This window comes from Petromyzon marinus, chromosome 17 (genome assembly GCF_048934315.1).
Source record: "Petromyzon marinus isolate PM22_M1 ecotype Great Lakes invasive population chromosome 17, UKy_Petmar_22M1.pri1.0, whole genome shotgun sequence".
Classification (NCBI taxonomy): domain Eukaryota; kingdom Metazoa; phylum Chordata; class Hyperoartia; order Petromyzontiformes; family Petromyzontidae; genus Petromyzon; species Petromyzon marinus.
Genome location: NC_133683.1, coordinates 22,343,039 through 22,360,922, shown reverse-complemented (window position 1 = coordinate 22,360,922; position 17,884 = coordinate 22,343,039).

The window sequence follows — 17,884 nt, the reverse complement described above, 5'->3', positions numbered from 1 at the left end:
TCGAAGGTGTTTTCCACACCGCGCTAATTATTCTGGCAGGGATTTTCCCTGTATATACTTTTAAAAATACTATTTCACGAAAGAGTGTTGCGTTCGTTTTAAGTTTCAAGGAAAAGTGGCACTACTTATAAATAGGTATTTGCACTTGAGCCGCATAACTCTGGAATGTGTGGGTTTAGGATTGTACCGCTGAATTAAGTCAAATTCAGTTCATGAACAAGCTTCCAGAACGTGCACAGAAATACCGGAGATCAGCACGGTACACCCAGACGAGAAACACCTTCGAGAAAACTTCGCCACTCTGCTTGGGACGGCATCTGGGAAGTAATCTATCTTTTTAGAGATTGCAGGAAAAGCAAAGCGGGAGGAAACGCGACATTATACATGAATAAAACATGACTGCGACTCCCTGTTAAACCACGATGAACAGCTTACAGTTTGTACCAGAATAAATTAATGACGCTACAGACTGACACACAATACTACATCATAGCTAATTATGTGTTAATACCAGATGTAATTAGGACAATATTTCCATTGCTTGGAGGCTCAGCACAATGTACTATGTGTGCTGCTATAGTCTATGATGTGATTTACAAACAGGAGTATGAAGGCACGTGTATTTAGAGTATTTGGCTGCTATAAATTACCACGTGATGAGCCACTTCGTCGAGCTGCCATGTGTGGCCAGGTCGCTTCTGAATAAAAAGCTAAACAGCAGCTCAGTGGGCTTTAAAATAAAGAAAAGAGTCAAATGAAAATGTGATGAAAATCATTCACACGGTCACAGAGACAGACACATCACGAATGATGCGGTTATCATTTAGCAGCAGATTGAGAATGGCAGATGATACCTACAGCATGCATTGTTGTATTTGTGTTTTGTCAAATGGTACATTCTGCACTGTTTTGTTTACACATTGGAACGTATTTGCTCTTTTGCTGTACTTATTTCAACTAAGGTCTCCCTTTAAAAAATAGATTTCCGGTCTCAGTGCATTTCTACCTGACTTGTAAATTAAGGTCATCTATAATTCCTGACATTACGAATAATAACTAATATATGCAGCCCGTTGTCAATCCACTGATGGATCTCGGCCTCTGCATGCTATATTTGTGGTTGTTTGGCCATACTTCACCACACTGGTGAATACAGGTTGGTGATGAGGGCAGGGAGGGTGGGTGCGGGTGGAAGGACCTCTTCAGATGTCGCTTGCCACTGGTGAGAACCACGGCTGGGAATTGAACTCAGGACAAAAGGTTCACAGCGCAGGGTGCTAACCGCTGCGCTAACAACATTTCCTCAATGCGATACGAGCAACTACACCTCATCATCATCATCGTCGTCGTCGTTGATGTCGAAGGAGGTATATGAATCTTGTTGCAGGTGAGTTTTGTTGCACGTGAGTGTTGTTGCGCGTGAGTTGTGTTGCAGGTGAGTTTTGTTGCAGGTGAGTTTTGTTGCACGTGAGTGTTGATGCACGTGAGTTGTGTTGCAGGTGAGTTTTGTTGCAGGTGAGTTTTGTTGCACTGAGTTTTGTTACAGGTGAGTTTTGTTGCACGTGAGTGTTGATGCACGTGAGTGTTGATGCACGTGAGTTGTGTTGCAGGTGAGTTTTGTTGCAGGTGAGTTTTGTTGCACTGAGTTTTGTTACAGGTGAGTTTTGTTGCACGTGAGTGTTGATGCACGTGAGTGTTGATGCACGTGAGTTGTGTTGCAGGTGAGTTTTGTTGCAGGTGAGTTTTGTTGCACTGAGTTTTGTTACAGGTGAGTTTTGTTGCACCTGAGTGTTGATGCACGTGAGTGTTGTTGCACCAGAAATATTGTTGCACGTGAGTTTTGTTGCACCAGAAATATTGTTGCACGTGAGTGTTGATGCACGTGAGTGTTGTTGCACCAGAAATATTGTTGCACGTGAGTTTTGTTGCAAGTGAGTTTTGTTGCACCAGAAATATTGTTGCATGTGAATTTTGTTTCAGGTGAGTGTTGTTGCACGTGGGTTTTATTGAACGTGAGTTTTGTTTCAGGTGAGTTTTGTTTCAGGTGAGTGTTGTTGCACGTGGGTTTTATTGAACGTGAGTTTTGTTGCATGTGAGTTGACTACACAATGGGTTTAATAATAAAAAAAAATCCCCACGTGAAACTCCGCATGTAACGGCCACTGTGACCCTTGAACATCGACAGGAGACATTAGCACCCCCCCCCCCCCATCATCTCTTAGGCCCCACAGTGGCTGCAGGTTTCTTTTTTGATGAACGAGACCACCCGCGCCTCCGCGCCTCCAACTCTAGCCTCCAGTTGGTGCTGCGCCTGCGACATCGCCTCGCACGGCCGTCTGCCTCCACGCCCTGCCCGCCCGGGCCGCAACGGCAAGAGCCCGTGAGCGAAGGCAGGGGGAAGGAAAACGCTACCAGCATTGCACCGTGCATGTATGTGTTGCACTTCTTTAGCACCGTACGTAGCCAACAGTGCTGATCGGAGGTGCGGGGAAGGATGTCGGAGGAGATATGTGCCGTGAGCAGTATCCACCACTGGCAGAAATCTTAGCCTTATACACCGTTAGTTTTATACACTTTTTTTCGGTAAAGTCACGTAAAAAAAACCCAAAAAGTATGAATCCTTGCAGTCACGAAAGCTTCAAATCTAGAACCGTTAGTTTTGTAGACTCACGTATTATTGGCAAAGATGTTTCATGTTACATTATTTTTTTCTTTTCGCAAAAAGATTTTCTATATTAAAAAAATATCACTAGGGTATGCTTATTCAATTATATTTTTTCTCATAAAAGCTACCAAAGTGATTTTTCTGTCATATTTTTTGATCTAACCCTAACATGTTTCAAGAAAAATGTATTATGACCATTTGCCACCCTGGGTAGTACCAATAACGCATTTTGGGGCCAATGACTAAAGTACCAAAATAGAAAAACAGCCGTCAACAAAAAAACATTGCAGCAGAACGTCATCATGTGTCATTAATTGTGTAAATATGTATAACAAAAAACCATTCAGACTAAAAGGGGAGACAGTTTTCACGTGGATTTCCATTTTACAACTCCAAAATCCACGGGATGCCCGGAGAGGGTTTGAGTTCTTCACTTAGTTGTGAAGAGCCCTCATTGTACCTCTGCCTGTGTTTGCTCAGCACACAGATTTCGACAAGAAAACATCCTGCCGGAGCGAATCCCCACGGGCTTAGAGTGATGAGCTGCCATCTCCACTGCGGCTACATCCCTGCGCATTATAATCCACGGGCAGCTTCCCCTGGCAAAATAAAAACATTACAGCATCACTTAACATTGCTCCGGAGCCACTGGGAATTAATCCGTGGAACTAATTTGCGAGACCAGCTGGATTTGTATTTCTTTACTTATTAACTCTTCTGCACCCATAGATTAAATTACTCTCTTAACGTTGATCTGTCACATCTGTGTCTCTTGTTACTATCAGCCAGGTGCCTCGATTCCCTCCTCGAATGTTTGGGGTGCCTTCGAATGGCTTGGTCAACTTCTCTCATCCGTAATGTGTCACAGCGGCTTCACCGCAGGATGGTACATTTATTATCTCCTTTCTTCTTATTCTTCCAAAAGAAGCTTCAGGAATTTCCGATTCACAAAGGTTGCGAACTCTTTACCTGCTGTCATGTTCTGGTCCACTTTGCTTTATAAAGCCCAGGGCTTCTGTTTAGCAACAGTGATCACATTTTGCAAAATAACCGTGTGAAAAAAATGTTAGCGTTTGCAAAGAATGCTCTGTCCAGGTACCACCCGTATTTTTTGTTTGAAGAACATGATACCCTGGAGGTGCATTACAGCAGTGTCTGAATGGAGATTAGTCGTATCAAATGGATTATGGCTTTGACAAGTTACATTTAATTGTTAACTTAAAGGCAAATAATTGGAAAACTGGGAAATTCAAACGAAAGTTGTCAGTCTCTCTGCCCTCTCTCTCTGCTCTGATGAGGGGTCAAGGCTCGAAGGGTTTTACTTTAGTACATATTTTTTTTGTTTTGTAAGACATTGCTAATGATGAAGACAGTGAGTGCTTTTTGATGTATTTGTGCACTATTTACCAAAAAATAAGAATATTTGGCCTCTGTTATAAAGAGATTACTTCTCAATGATCACAACGAGGCCCCATTTGGCCTGGGAGACTTTGGTACAAGTGCTGTTGGCAAAACAATGTATGAAGGTCAGCAACGTAAATAAGGAATAAACTTGAGAAGCATCCTGCACAGCTGCTTACATTCTTACATCGATACACTGGAGCAGCTTGTCATTTCAGGCAAGTCTATGGTAGGGAGGCCCAAGCCATGTTCGTATCGAAATCACCACTGGCGTTTGGCTGCATGGCCAGATATTATGGTTGACAAACGTATTGGTATCCCCAGGATCATCCTCTTGTTGAGATAACTCTCATGGAAAATCTGGCCATCTTATTGTCATTTGCATAATAATAGAACATTCAAGGTAATGCATTTACATGGAGTTCTATCCTCCTCTGGTGAGATATTCTTCTTTCCATGATGTGTCCTAATTATTTAAAACTCAGAGATGGTAACCCAGGCAGGGATTGAACCTGGGCCCTGAATATCGTCGCGTTCTCTTCCACCTCTCTGGCTTTCAATCGAGTCACAAAAATGCACACGCACCAATGTACATGTGCGCGCACAAATTTCGAGCAAATCAAAACAGAACTTAACAAATGTTATCGCATGCGACAGCAAGAGCCGTACGGGAGTTTAGGGGCTGAAATTAGCACCCAAGGTTACTCAGACCCCATTAGATCATTCCCATCAGTGTTTGCTTTCGCGGTTCGGCATTTCGCCTGCCACTGCCTGCACTCACGCACACCAGACACAGGGACACAATGGCCGGTTTGTGGAGCGGTAAGTGGGGACGGGCGGAGGGTTTGGGGGAAAAGTTTGTCCCCCCGGCGAGAACCCAACGATTCATTAACTCATTAAAAACTCATTAGCACCGACAGTTCCGTTCACTTGACAGTCTTCCATCTCAGCACACAAACTGCAAAGAAAACCAAAACAATAACCGAGGCTGATAATTATTGGACAATATTATCTCTGATGTGTCTCAGCTCCGGTTTCGTGTTTCGTACCAAACCGGCTTATCTGGAGCATGCCAACGCTGCTGAAGTGTTTCACAGGAAGAGCGCTGCCTGCAGAGCTTGCACACCGGCGGTTGGGTTTGTGCTCGGATCGTTTGCCGCTACTCGTCCATTCGCGACACGAGCGTGAAAAAAAATCGCTTCCTATGGCTTCTGGTAAGAGACTGCGCATAAAGAATCGCACTATTCAAAGAAATAAAGAAGCAGGTGGCTGGGTATCTCAGGGGTCAGAGCCCTGATCTGGTACTGCTCTGAATCCAGTGTTTCAACTGGGTTCTCAAATGTAGTGAGTTGATGGTCTCAGCCGGGTGGTTACCAGTGACTGGAATAAATAAAACATGTTAAGAAAATGTTTTTTAAAATAAATGTGGCTAAATTGCTACTATGAAAATGAAAAACATTGCTCTGGCTTCCACGCCACGTACGGTGTGAAAAAAAAACTGCTTCCTTTAGTTCGTAGATAAGAGGCCACTTGAAAGGCATTTCATAATCAATTCGATGATACCTCATTCCACGGGACGATCTCAAACACTATGGGGGTTGCACTGTTCTGTGACAGTTTACAAATGAATAGTCTGTCTCATGGCATGGCACTAATCTGGTAATTTAATACAAATTGAGAAGATCAAATAAAATACATTTAAACTAACAATGATGAAGACAATCATGATGTCAATATTGAGAACAGCGACCGTGAATCCTGGATGACAATCCACCAGAAGCCAGGGCTCTCTTCCCCCTGTACTATTCGCATTGGCTGATGCTGAGAGACGCTCTGGCTTTGAAGCAGGCTTTCAGTTACTCGATGTAGCAACCTGAAAAGTTACGTCGTAACAGAGGTGACATCCATTGGGGACACCCACCAGCAGGGCTATAGTACTCCTATTGGAGGCCATGGTGGCGAGATGTTAACAACCTCGACTGGTATACAGCAGGTCATGGGTTCTATCAAGACCTTGACGCCTGCTGTTTATTTGGAGTTTGCACATTCTCTCCGTTGTCGCGTAGATTTTTCTCCGGGTTCTCCAGTCGTTCCCTCCACATTTAGAATCAACATGCCTTTAGAGTATGTGGCTGCTATAATTTTCCACATGATAAGCCACTTCGTGTTTAGTTTGTTGTCCTTTCCCGCACCTCCGATTAGCACGTTTGGCTACGTACGGTGTGACAAAAAGTTCAACATACGTACATTTGTTTACAGGTCGCTTCTGGGAAAACAACTATGTAGCTCAGTGAGCCTTACCTGCTAAAATAAAATAGTTAATAGAAAAACAATCAAGTAGGCTTGTGATATATCTGTGCAGAAGTCTGAGTATTGTCCTAATGTACCGGAGGCATGCGCAGGGAACTCGCCTGTTTCCTTCCACGTTGATAAATACCAAACTACTTGGCTCAACATCCCTGAAGCAGGAGAAGCGTGTTGATCATGTGCCCTGCCACTCAGTGACACTCTCCTGAGTAAATAAAGGAAATATTATTAATTCACATCATGGTCAATCCACTGCTGGATGAAGTTATCTCTCACGATTCTGCAACGTAACAATCCACCGAGCATTTGCACACGAGCGATTTCATCGCTCCATTCCCTCAGTGAATGTCCTCCCAGACGCATTCCATGCCTTGACTGCCACTCCCATCACTAATCTTGACCATAGGCAATCATTCTGCTGGTGCCTTAGCCCAAACCACTTCGTTTAATGAACAGTTTGAATGATGACTTTAACCGGTGTGTGTCCTCTAATCCACGTGTTCCTTTCTCTCTCTCTCCCCCGATCCGTCAATGGATCTCTCCACGCTTCTTTTCACGGTTTTCAGTTTTTGTTGAATATTGTTTCCTTTGCATTAACGACCTTGGCGTTTCTGAACCATATAGCACGGTAGGCATTAATATGCACAAGTATTAAAAAAAGCACATTGAGACGTTTATTTTCACGATCAAGTTAAACTTTCTAAAGGCACTCTAAACTGCTCTCTCATTATTATTATTACTGCCGCTGCCGTTCTAACAATGCCCCAACTGACGGCGCAGCGCGCGAGACGCCGCCAGAGGCCCCCCCGCGCGCGCGTGCACAGAGGGCGACCCGCGCCGCGGTGCGAGGAGGAGGAGGAGGAGAGACCGCGGCCGCTCCTCGTGCCTCGCGCCCGCCCGCCCGCTCACTCCAGCGTGCGCGCAGCACATTCGTGCACAACAACAACAACAACATCACCATCATCAACATCATCGTCGTAACGGGGGGGGGGGGTGCGTGCTTGCACGCATGGGTGTGCATCGGCGCCCACACAAAAGCGAGGGGAGCCCCCTTGTCCCAACGGGAACAATAGCGCCCGGTGCGACCTACCCGAGAAGGCAGCGCACCCCCCCCCCCAACAACTCACCACGACCCCCCCCCCCACAAGGTCAAGTGTAAACGACGCTGCACCTGTGTTTGGGGCCGCGGCTCCGGGGACACGGGTGCGATATGTGATGGGACGTCGGGGCGGACCCCGGCAATGAAAGGCGGCCTCTATTTGCGAAACACGAGTATGTGTGGGAAGGGGGCAACCTCGTAGAGGCGCCTTTGTGCGCGGCACAAAGCCTGAGGCCGTGCACGCCGCTGCCGCTGCTGCTGCTGCCGCTGCTGTCCGTGTGAACTCGGCGCGGGTGGGAACAAGTCGGGGGGAGGGGGAGGGGTCGCCGTGCGTGGCGCAACGCGCAGCGCGCTGCACGGCCAACACACCAGTGGATGGCGATTGTCTGAATCGGTCATGGGCCCTCCTCCCCAAAGGTCGACTCAGCCTCAAATGGGTACCTGCTGCGGTGTCTAAATATCGCCACTCGGGGAGACAAAGGCGGCCGGGCGTGGTGTCGGCCACCCCACCCGCGCGTGTGCCGTGCCGGCCTTCATAGGTGCTCGCTAACAGCGCTTGCCCCTTCAGACTGTGTCTTTGTCCCCTTGCTTGTCATCGCTCCCTATACCTTCTGCCGCTATTTCTCCAGCTTCCCCAAACCTGACCCCACCAAACTACCCCCCCACCACCACCACCTCCCCAGGCAGGCCAAGCTCTCATCATTACAAATATTCCCTTTGTGTGCGACCGGGGCCCCCGGTGGGACAGTCGGCGGCCGCGGGGGTGCTCGAAGCGCCGTTCCCCTGCGGTCGAGGCGGTTGACGTGCCGGCTTCGTCAGAAGTGGCGTGGGGCTCTCTCCACCCACCCAAATCTGCCCCTCCTGCCCCGTTCCTCTCATGGGGCGACGCTGAGAGACGCCCTGGCTTTGAAGCAGACTGTCGGCGTACAATTTAGATAACCCTCCCAACTCTGTCAGCCACGCACAATAATGGCAAGTCACGCTTTAAATAAATGTGTCCCCTGAAATTCAATAAACATGCGGTTCTGGTGCGCTGTATCTAGACACGCGCACAGCTGATAAGTCTCCCGTATTTATAAACGAGTGATTTAAGTGTATTTACGTTAGCGGTTACTGTATTGAAGAACAAAGTGACGGGGTCAAGTCTGAATACTTTTCATGCAGCAGTTTTCAAAACGTTTTGTCCGCCCATTGTAATTATCGGACACTCCGAGTTATGGTTACACGTTGAGCGATACTTTTTTTCCCCTCTCGATTGACATGAAAGAGTATTGACAAAAGAGGGGAATTTCAAAACAAAAATAATGCCACCGGTGAAATGTTTAAGTAAAAACTACTAAAATGTTAGAACTCACTGTCAATGGACAGATTTAGTTTAAACAAAAAGAAGCATTGTTCGCTGCTATGAGGTTATTTTCAAACAGAAACATGAACAATCTCACCACTTATCACGTGAAAATAATTGCCTCAAAGGACATCTTGTGATTATCAATTTTAGGCTTGCTTGGCTCCACACAGCTGGCGAATTTTGACATTGTTTGCAAAGGTTCCTCTCCCTTTCATCTTTGGAGAAGTGTCACACTTCATACGTATGGGCATTGGGCACGTGGAAAATATGCCCTTCCAACTGGTTTTAACCACAAGCATTCCCGCGTAGCGCAACGGAGAATCTTGAGTTAATCTCCACGCACGTTTGGACGGACGTGAGGAAGAAACTCATTTTTTTTTCTATAAAGCGAGCAGAGCAGGTGGCATTTATCAATGCGCGTCAATCTTGCAAGTTATGTTTAATTTTCACCCCAACAGACGCCTTTTACATTCTTGCAAAGGAGTGGAAGGGGAGGGCAGCAGCCGCCGTGTAATAAAAAGAAACAGGTTTGAAGAGAAATAATTAGTTCAAGAGATAAAAAGACCATTTATAACCAGCATAACTGCAGTGTCCTGAAAACAACAGAAGGAGAGTGTGTGCCATTATTATAGACCAGGACCTCTGGCCTCGCAAAACATCTGGGGCACTTGTATTACAACCACTTACTGAGCGAAAAGATGAAAGTGCTTTTGCAGGTTGCCTAGCCCCAGGTTTGATGGCCATTCAATGTTTTTTTTTGTTACAGGAACCTAATAAGCAGCTCCAACACCTGCAACGAAAGCAAGGGAGGAAATTATTTATTAATTTCATACTTGCCCGCTGAGGCAGTCATACGTCAACAGTGTTGTCAGATGCTTGTTTGGCCTATCGGCTAGACTGTTTATTGGTTTCCTTAGTTACCTGTTGGTTTATTATTCATTTATTATCTTTCATTATTACTTTGCCTCACAGAGCAGTGCAACCCTTCCTAGTAGAGGACAGCCCACAGAAACGGCCCACAGAAGCAGACATCCAGAACCACATAAAAATTGGTTTTACCTTTTCTGGCAATAAAATAGGCAGCTGTTAAAGATGTTAAACACCAAACGGAAACCTTTTTGCAAGGGCTCATTTCTACATTAACCACACATACGTGTGGTTAATGTAGAAATAAAAACATGCTCTGGTAATATTGCCAGAAAGGGTAAAACCAATTCTTATATCCAGAGCCATCTCTGAGTTTGAAGTGACCGTGTGAGAATAATATTTGTCACATTATTTTAATTATCAGAGCTGGAAGTTAGCCAAATTAAGTGCAAACGCAAACAGATTATTCAGTGAATATATTGGTGACCGGGCTGAGACCACCAACTCGCTACACCTGAGGACCCTGTTTAGTCACAGGCGGCTTCCTGGATTTGAACCCAGGATCTCAGCGGTGTCAGCTCAGCGCTCTAGCTTCTGAGCAAACAGGCCACCTCCCATTCACGAAATCGTTGAACGTTAATAGTATTTCTGAGGTAGAGTAATAGAGTCGTCATTCCTATGGTAGGGAAATGTCCTCTACATAGAACCATTCCTTTAGACTTTCCACAAAGCGGTATTTATTTTTATGAACCCCACACGGATGATGGACCCTTGTTGTTGATGTCAGTCTGTAACTTCCCAATGCTGGGAAAAGACTTCCCCTTGTTCTTCCATTCCCTCGTTTCACCAGTTGCCCCAATGTTTTATTATTTTTCGTTTCAATGAAAGTCATGTTTTTATTTAACATGTTTATTTATAAGGACGTCCATCGTGGAGACGGAATGATGAAATCAGCTCGTGTACTGGAGCTGGATGGACTGTTGCATTGCCAGATTGTGAGAGGTGGTCATGGCCTGGGGAGACTTTGATCTAGCAGTGGATAGATCATGGCTGTTAATAGTTATGATAAATATATGTTTTTAAACATTCAAATTATCACTCAGTACATAGACGGCCATAAAACGTGGCCCCTACATTAAAATAAGTTGCAATATTTATTCTACAGTGAACTCCAAAATGTGTTCTTTATCACGGAAACGCAAAAACATTTTTCAACTAGGACACTGGTCAAAAACAAGTCAAAGTAATTTACTGCTCAGGTGAGCATTGAGGCGGTGCTCATTTCCCGTTTACAGCCCTGAGCCACTGTTGGAAATTCCCTATTCCTATGGCAGGGGTGAGTCTCTATTAGGTCCTATGACAACCACTGTTGGCTTCCCTACAAAGTGGTACTCATTTTATTAACCCAAGAGGGATGATGGGCTAAGTCAGCCCCCAAACCAGGATGTGAACTCGCAAACCTTCCGATTGCGAGCCGCTCACCCTACCGCCGAGCCACCTGGCAAAAAAAAAAACAGCCGCGAACGTTTTATTCTTCTATTATATTTCATTCATTCATTCCTTCCCACAGAGCACAACCTTCCCCTCGCCCCTCCTCACCCCTCCGGCACGGCAGCCCCCAGCACACCGGCCTCCGGAGAGAGGAGCGAGGGCAGGTCAGATGATTAGCGCGAGGCAGCAATGTGCAGAACGCGACCCGGCACCAGCGCAGCAGCTCGGGCAGACCCCCATCACCTTTCACTTTCCTTTGTGCGCTGACATATTTTGGTTGTAAACGAATCATCACTGTGAAATGGCTTGAGGCTCAATTTTGGAGAAGAGGGAGGGAGTGCAGGGAGGGAGTGGAGAGGGGAGGGGAGGGAGCGGAGGGAGGGAGGGAGGGAGGAGAGGGAGGGAGGGAGGGGAGGGGCAGAAAGGGGCAGTGGGCAGTGTGGGAGTTGAGAGGTGCAAGCGTGGTTGTTGTGGGATCGAGTTGGTTGGGGCAGTTTGGGGGGGGGGGGCGGGAAGCAGAGAAATGGCTGCAGCAAGAGAGAGTGGAAGAAGGAGAGAACGAGAAGGGACCGTGCCTGCCAAGTTGGTTTTAGGAGTTCACCATCAAATACATGAGATTCTGTTAACCCCCCCCCCCCCCAAACAAAAACACCCAGTCTCAGTTAAAGCTGTCTGTGTGTGTGCCACTCCCGTGTGCGCCCTCTCAATGGCACGCACGCGGTGCGCTAATCGGGCTCACGCCAAAGAGCGCAGGAATTTTAATAGGTTTTATCTCGATGCCTCAAAGCCCCGCGCAAATTCCCACTGTTGTGGGCGTTGTTTATGGCTTTTTTTGTCAAGGCCGGCGTGGCGATTATAGGCATTTGCGGGGATTCGAGGGGGTTATTAAGGGGATGGCGGGGGGGGGGTCAGGAGGATACATGAAATGTGCCCCCTCCACTACCACCTCACCTACAACGCACACACACGCACGCACGCCCCACCGCTGTGTATGGGCTGGGCTAACTGGGCCATTAGTCCAGCGCTTTTAGAGCACGCAGGTGTCCAAAAAAGGCTGCCAGAGAATGGTTGAGTGGCCATCTGCTTGGCATGGGATTTGTCTGCCTAAAGTGAGGCAGAGTCGTGTGGAAAAAAAGAAACGCTACACAGTGCATACCAACAGCAGTTTAACATTCCCACGGACAGATAAATGTTTGCAGAGTCTCACACATCATGTTTCTGTTAACCGTTCAGAAGCACAATTTAAGGTTTCACATCAAACACCCACAAAAATAATATTATAATAATAAATAATAATGTTAAGAGATCAAATACGTTATGAGGAGGTTGGGGGGGGGGGGAACGCTGAATGCCACAGTTCGCGCTACGTACACGTAGGGCGCTGTGTCGAAAAAAACGTGGTGTAAAATATGCTTGGCCATGTGCGTACACAACGTTAATGCTGGTCGCGCATCATGCTCGCTTGAAGCCACATGTGTGCAGCGTCAGCTTATCTTCTGTAACGTTCAAGTTGGGCGGGCGTGTGGGGAGATATAGGGTAGATGTAGTTCAGCCACTCGTATTTTTCTTTTATAGAGTGTAGATTATCACTTTCCCAGCTCTGGGTGCCGCGGGTTAATTCTCAGAGGGCTCGCTGAATAATAAATAATCCCCCCCTCTACCGCCCCACCACCCACCACTCATGCACCTAGCTACATATATGTTTGCCACTTCCGTGAGGTACAGATAACTATCATTTATCCTGGGAAGAAGGGTATCTGGCAATACCAGGAATGGGGAGAACTACATGCAAATGCGTTGTCTTGAGCGGTGTATTATTATGCAAATAATAAAACAACTAGACTTTTAATGTTATTGGGAATACTTACAGATGACCCAGGGCAGCTGCCTCAACAAGAGGACGATCCTGGGAAAAAAAAAAACAGGAGAAGTGGCAAACCCTAGCCACATAATTTAAGCAGGCACTAGCATCGCCTGGCAGGGATTCATTCCCAACTGATGAAATTTTAACACCTGGACAAGACACCTCTTTTTTACTGTTCTGTCCTCATTGACAACTTAAGGGGTAATGCCCTGTAAATGTTGGATGTCCTCAGTGACAACTTAAGGGGCAATGCCCTGGAAATGGTGGCGTGGGGTGAGGGAGGCACACGTGAAAATACATATTTTATCTTAAGTACTTTGGTTGGAGTGTGTGTTTACATATTTACATGAACCACAGGTGAACGGGAGTGGTCTTCGGCCGCGGCAGTACGTTGATGCGACTGTGTGGAATTTTAAAATGTTTGCGGGTTACAAGGTTGTGGACGGGGGTAGGGATGACACTGAAAACACCTGCGCTCATTAGTATCTGGGCCAGAAGCCAGAGCTGGCATCAGTCCATTGCTCTCCACATAAACATCCTTTATATATAGAACCGTAACTTCTTTTCATCTCCTTGCGTTATTGTGATTCAGTGTACTTCCTGCACCATCGAGCAACTGGCAGTTGCATCTTTGACATTATAGAATTAAGATTTTGTTGAATATATTTTCTCAAAATAACAGGGCGTCAACACATTCCTCAAGAGTGAACTGCGATTTCAGTAACATTATGTAACAACAACAACGTCGAAACAAATCTCCCTGACTTGTCGGTGGCTTTACCTATTCTCCATATTATAAGATGCTCTGGAAAGCAAGTAACACTCAAGACTTGTGCTACGTATCAATAAAGTTATACAAATCGGTTCATTTATACACACACACATGCACTGGATTATAAGATGCATCCGCCAACCTTTTGGTTTCAAATACAGGCGGGGGGGGGGGGGGATAAGTACAATCAGCAGGAAGATTCGGTAACAGCTCAATGGAACCGATAACAGCTTGTTGTTTTAGGTTCCAACACACAAAACCATTTGCAATGCAACGTGGATTTAGACCGTGTCCAAAATGCAAACGAATCCCAAGACGCTGTACACGAAGTGATTCTATTCCACTTGCATATGATTGCAATGTTCAGGAGCTACATGCCAATATTGAGGCCTGTTAGTCACGATGACAGAGGGCTTCAGGATTCGAGGCAACATTCTGGGTTAAAGCTCATATCAGCATCGCTCCCTTCCGACTCTCCATGTAAACATCAAACTCGTTGTGTCCATATTAGCCACTTTGGCTTTCCAGACTCGTATTATCAAGCAGCACTTGTTTAAGCAACGTCTGGAGCGGTTTCGACCTTCTGTATCTCATCATAATAGTCAGCCTTGTTAAACAACAACAACAACAGCAACAACAGATGCTTTATATCTATTTGCCGTCGCGGCCACCAATGGTCTCATATCTAAACACGAGGAGGGCCCTCATTGAGCCAGTGTCATCGTTACAGGCTTCTAATCTATAAACGAACCGAGGCAGGTTACAAGTGGCGATTAGCAGCACCACTTTACCTTTCAAGGTACTTAAGTACTCTGATAAAAAGGGCCTTTTTGTCATTAACATGAAGCTGTCTTCCAGTTAAGTGTTTAAAGTTGTGCAATAGTTTTTTTTATAAAGTATGCGTTTTGTTTTTATTTTTCTAAAGGTACGCTGACAATCAACTCTACCTTCCAATTAAAACAATGTATATGCATAATATTGAGTTCTTTCGGTAAATTCACGTAGACAGAAAAAAAGTAAAAATAAAGTGAATAAAATAAAAAAATAAAAGCAAAAACCACGACGTTTCGATCGCAACACAAGCGGTCGTCATCAGGAAAAGGGGGGTTAGCCTTTAAAGGTAAACTGTTAATAAAGGTTTGGAGATGGGCGTAGCCCAAGTGTGTCAGCAGCATGGGCGGGGCAGCGAATGTTAATGTAGGAGAAGACAACGACACCGGCAGTGGGTGGACACCAATCGAAGCGCCGCCAGGCAATCATTGCACCTCGCTCCACACAGCCACGCTGCTGACGGTGGAGGTTCACAAGAAAACACAAATCAAGTCATGACCCAAAGTGGTTGATGACATCTTTCCAATGATTGCTGAGTTTATAACCATCCTCTCGGTTGAAATTGTGTCTGTATCTGTATATATGGATGGCTTCATGAACATATCTTTGTTGATAGCCAGTAGGCTTGCAAAGTACCTTCGTCTTAGAGAAATCAATTTCGTGTGAGCCAGCCGCATTAAAATAATGATCAGGCACGGCAAAAGTATTGGGCCTACCGTGTTTACAATCTGCCTTATGTTCACGAACACGGTCCGAGATGTGTTGTTTAGTTACCCCAATGTAACTACTGTCACAGATATAGTTTAGTTTGTAGACGCCAGGATATTGCATGTCAGGAATCTTGTCCTTCACAGATGGGATCAGATCACAAATTTTATGTGCTGTGTTAAATCGGACCTGGATCTTGTGTTTGTTCATGATTTTGGAAAAAAATTTGGTTACCCCTGCTATGTATGGCAAGGTGATGATTTTTTTGTTTTTGTTCCTGGGTAGTAAGTGTAATTTCCTAATTTCTTATGCCTCAAAAGTACAGAAAATGTCTATTATTCCCCACAAACTTTGCTTTGTGACCAGGACAGTGATATTTTGAAATGTATTTATTTTCAATGAGAAAACGGGCGAATTTGTGTCTTTTCGTTTACATAAAGTCAGAAAAAACCCAACATGAATCAAAATGAACATGTATTTTCCTAAAGTAATATAAAAATGACGACAAAAGATGTAGAAGTGAGTAGTTCTTCGAGATTTACGATTATACTGTAAACCACTTTCACGAATCAGCCCCCAAATGTAGTCTCCCATCATGTTCTCGTTATACTGTCCTTGGTAACGGCGTTCAAAGTCCAGTATATCCTGGTGGAAGTGCTCACCTTGCTCCTCCGAGTACACTCCCATTTTCTCCTTGAATTTATCAAGATGAGCATCAAGGATATGGACTTTGAGGGACAGCCTTCAGCCCATTGTGCCGTAGTTCTTCACCAGTCTCAACCAGCTCCACATCGTTTTCGACCTTGTGATTGCCCAGGAAGCCACGAACCCCTGCGACAAAGCTGTTCCAAGCTACTTTCTCCTTACTAGTGAGCTTCTTGGGGAATTCATTGCACTCCAGGATCTTCTTTATCTGTGGTCCGACGAAGACACCGGCTTTGACCTTTGCCTCAGACAGCTTAGGGAAGAAGTCTTGAAGGGGCTGGAAGGCTGCCGACTCCTTATCTACAGCTCTGATAAATTGTTTAATAAGGCCCAATTTGATGTGCAGTGGTGGCATCAGCACCTTCCGGGGGTCCACCAGTGGCTCCCACTTGACGTTGTTCCTCCCCACAGAGAACTCGGTGCACTGTGGCCAGTCCCGTCTGTGGTAGTGCGCCTAGGTGTCTAAATCTTTTGTAGTAATTTTTGTATTAAATCTGGATTTGAAGCTTTCGTGACTGCAGGAATCCATACTCTTTGGTTCATTCGGTAAAGTCACGTGGGTAGAAATTAATAGATCACGACGTTTCGATCGCAACACAAGCGACCGTCATCAGGTGAGACAATCACAGCAGGGACACTGCTGAAGCAGGCCTGCTTCGTTTTTTTTCTACCTACGTGACTTTACAGAAAGAACCAAAGAATACGAATTTCTGCAGTCACGAAAGTTTTCAGTCAAAATCTAACGTATATGCAGTTTGTAAACAGTGGTACAATATCCCACGCACTGCGCTATGAATCTGGCAACCTGAGTTCGATTACCGGCCATGGCTAACATCAGTGGCGAGCGATATCTGAACCTGCCCTGAATCCCCTCCTCTTACCCCACTCCAACTTTCTCCAATCTGCACTGGCCAGTGTGAAGTATGATCAAATAACCATCCCACGACCTGTACGGCATTGGGGAAACCTTCGCCTAAAAGTGGATTGACAAGGGGCTGTAAATTATCGCGATAATTATTTTTCAGGACATATAGAGCTCATATGAAGCAAAAAAAACCTCGCTCACTTTAAACAAAAATTTCAAGGAAATTTGTTCAGCAAAAAGTTGTTTTAAAATCACTGCAAAGTTTGCACAATCTTGCTTCACCTTACCCCAAAACACCCAAGGGTACATCTGTACCCTTGGCAAGTGCTCAACACACTTTGCACCTTTCAACTCTGGAATTCATTACAAGCTCCTTGCTACCATAAACCAAAGTTAGTAGAAATTAGAGCAGAAAAGAAGACAAAAAACTTATCCCAAACCCGAGCCTACCAGCGTGGGCCTGCAGAAGCCTATTAATCACCCCACGGGCTGCCAGTGGTTCCATTCATTGATTAATAACGCTGGAGGAGAGATACAACCGGCCCTATCTCTTGCTCTCCCGGGCTGCCCCCCCACTGCTTTTATGAATCTCAGGTGCACCGTAACTTCAGAGGAAAGCTCAGCGTAACCCAACGCCGGCGAGCAGGAGCCAATCGGTCACCCTTGGATTGCGAGACACCTGCAGCAGCAGCAGCAGCAGCGTCAACAGCAATGGAAGTTGCAGTGGTGGTTGGGTTGTTTGAAGGCCTAAAGGCAAATCCCTGGTTGGACCCCTAACCCAGGGCCGTATTATTCATAGGCCATAGGCACAGTCCCTACAGTGCCTCCTGTGCCTAAGGCCTACGAAAAAAGAAATGACCATGTGTTTTGTTTGTACGATGAAAAACATTTCACCAAGATATCTTCTTGAGTAAATATATGTATATAGCAATCGTAAGCACAGTGTATATACAAAGAGGCA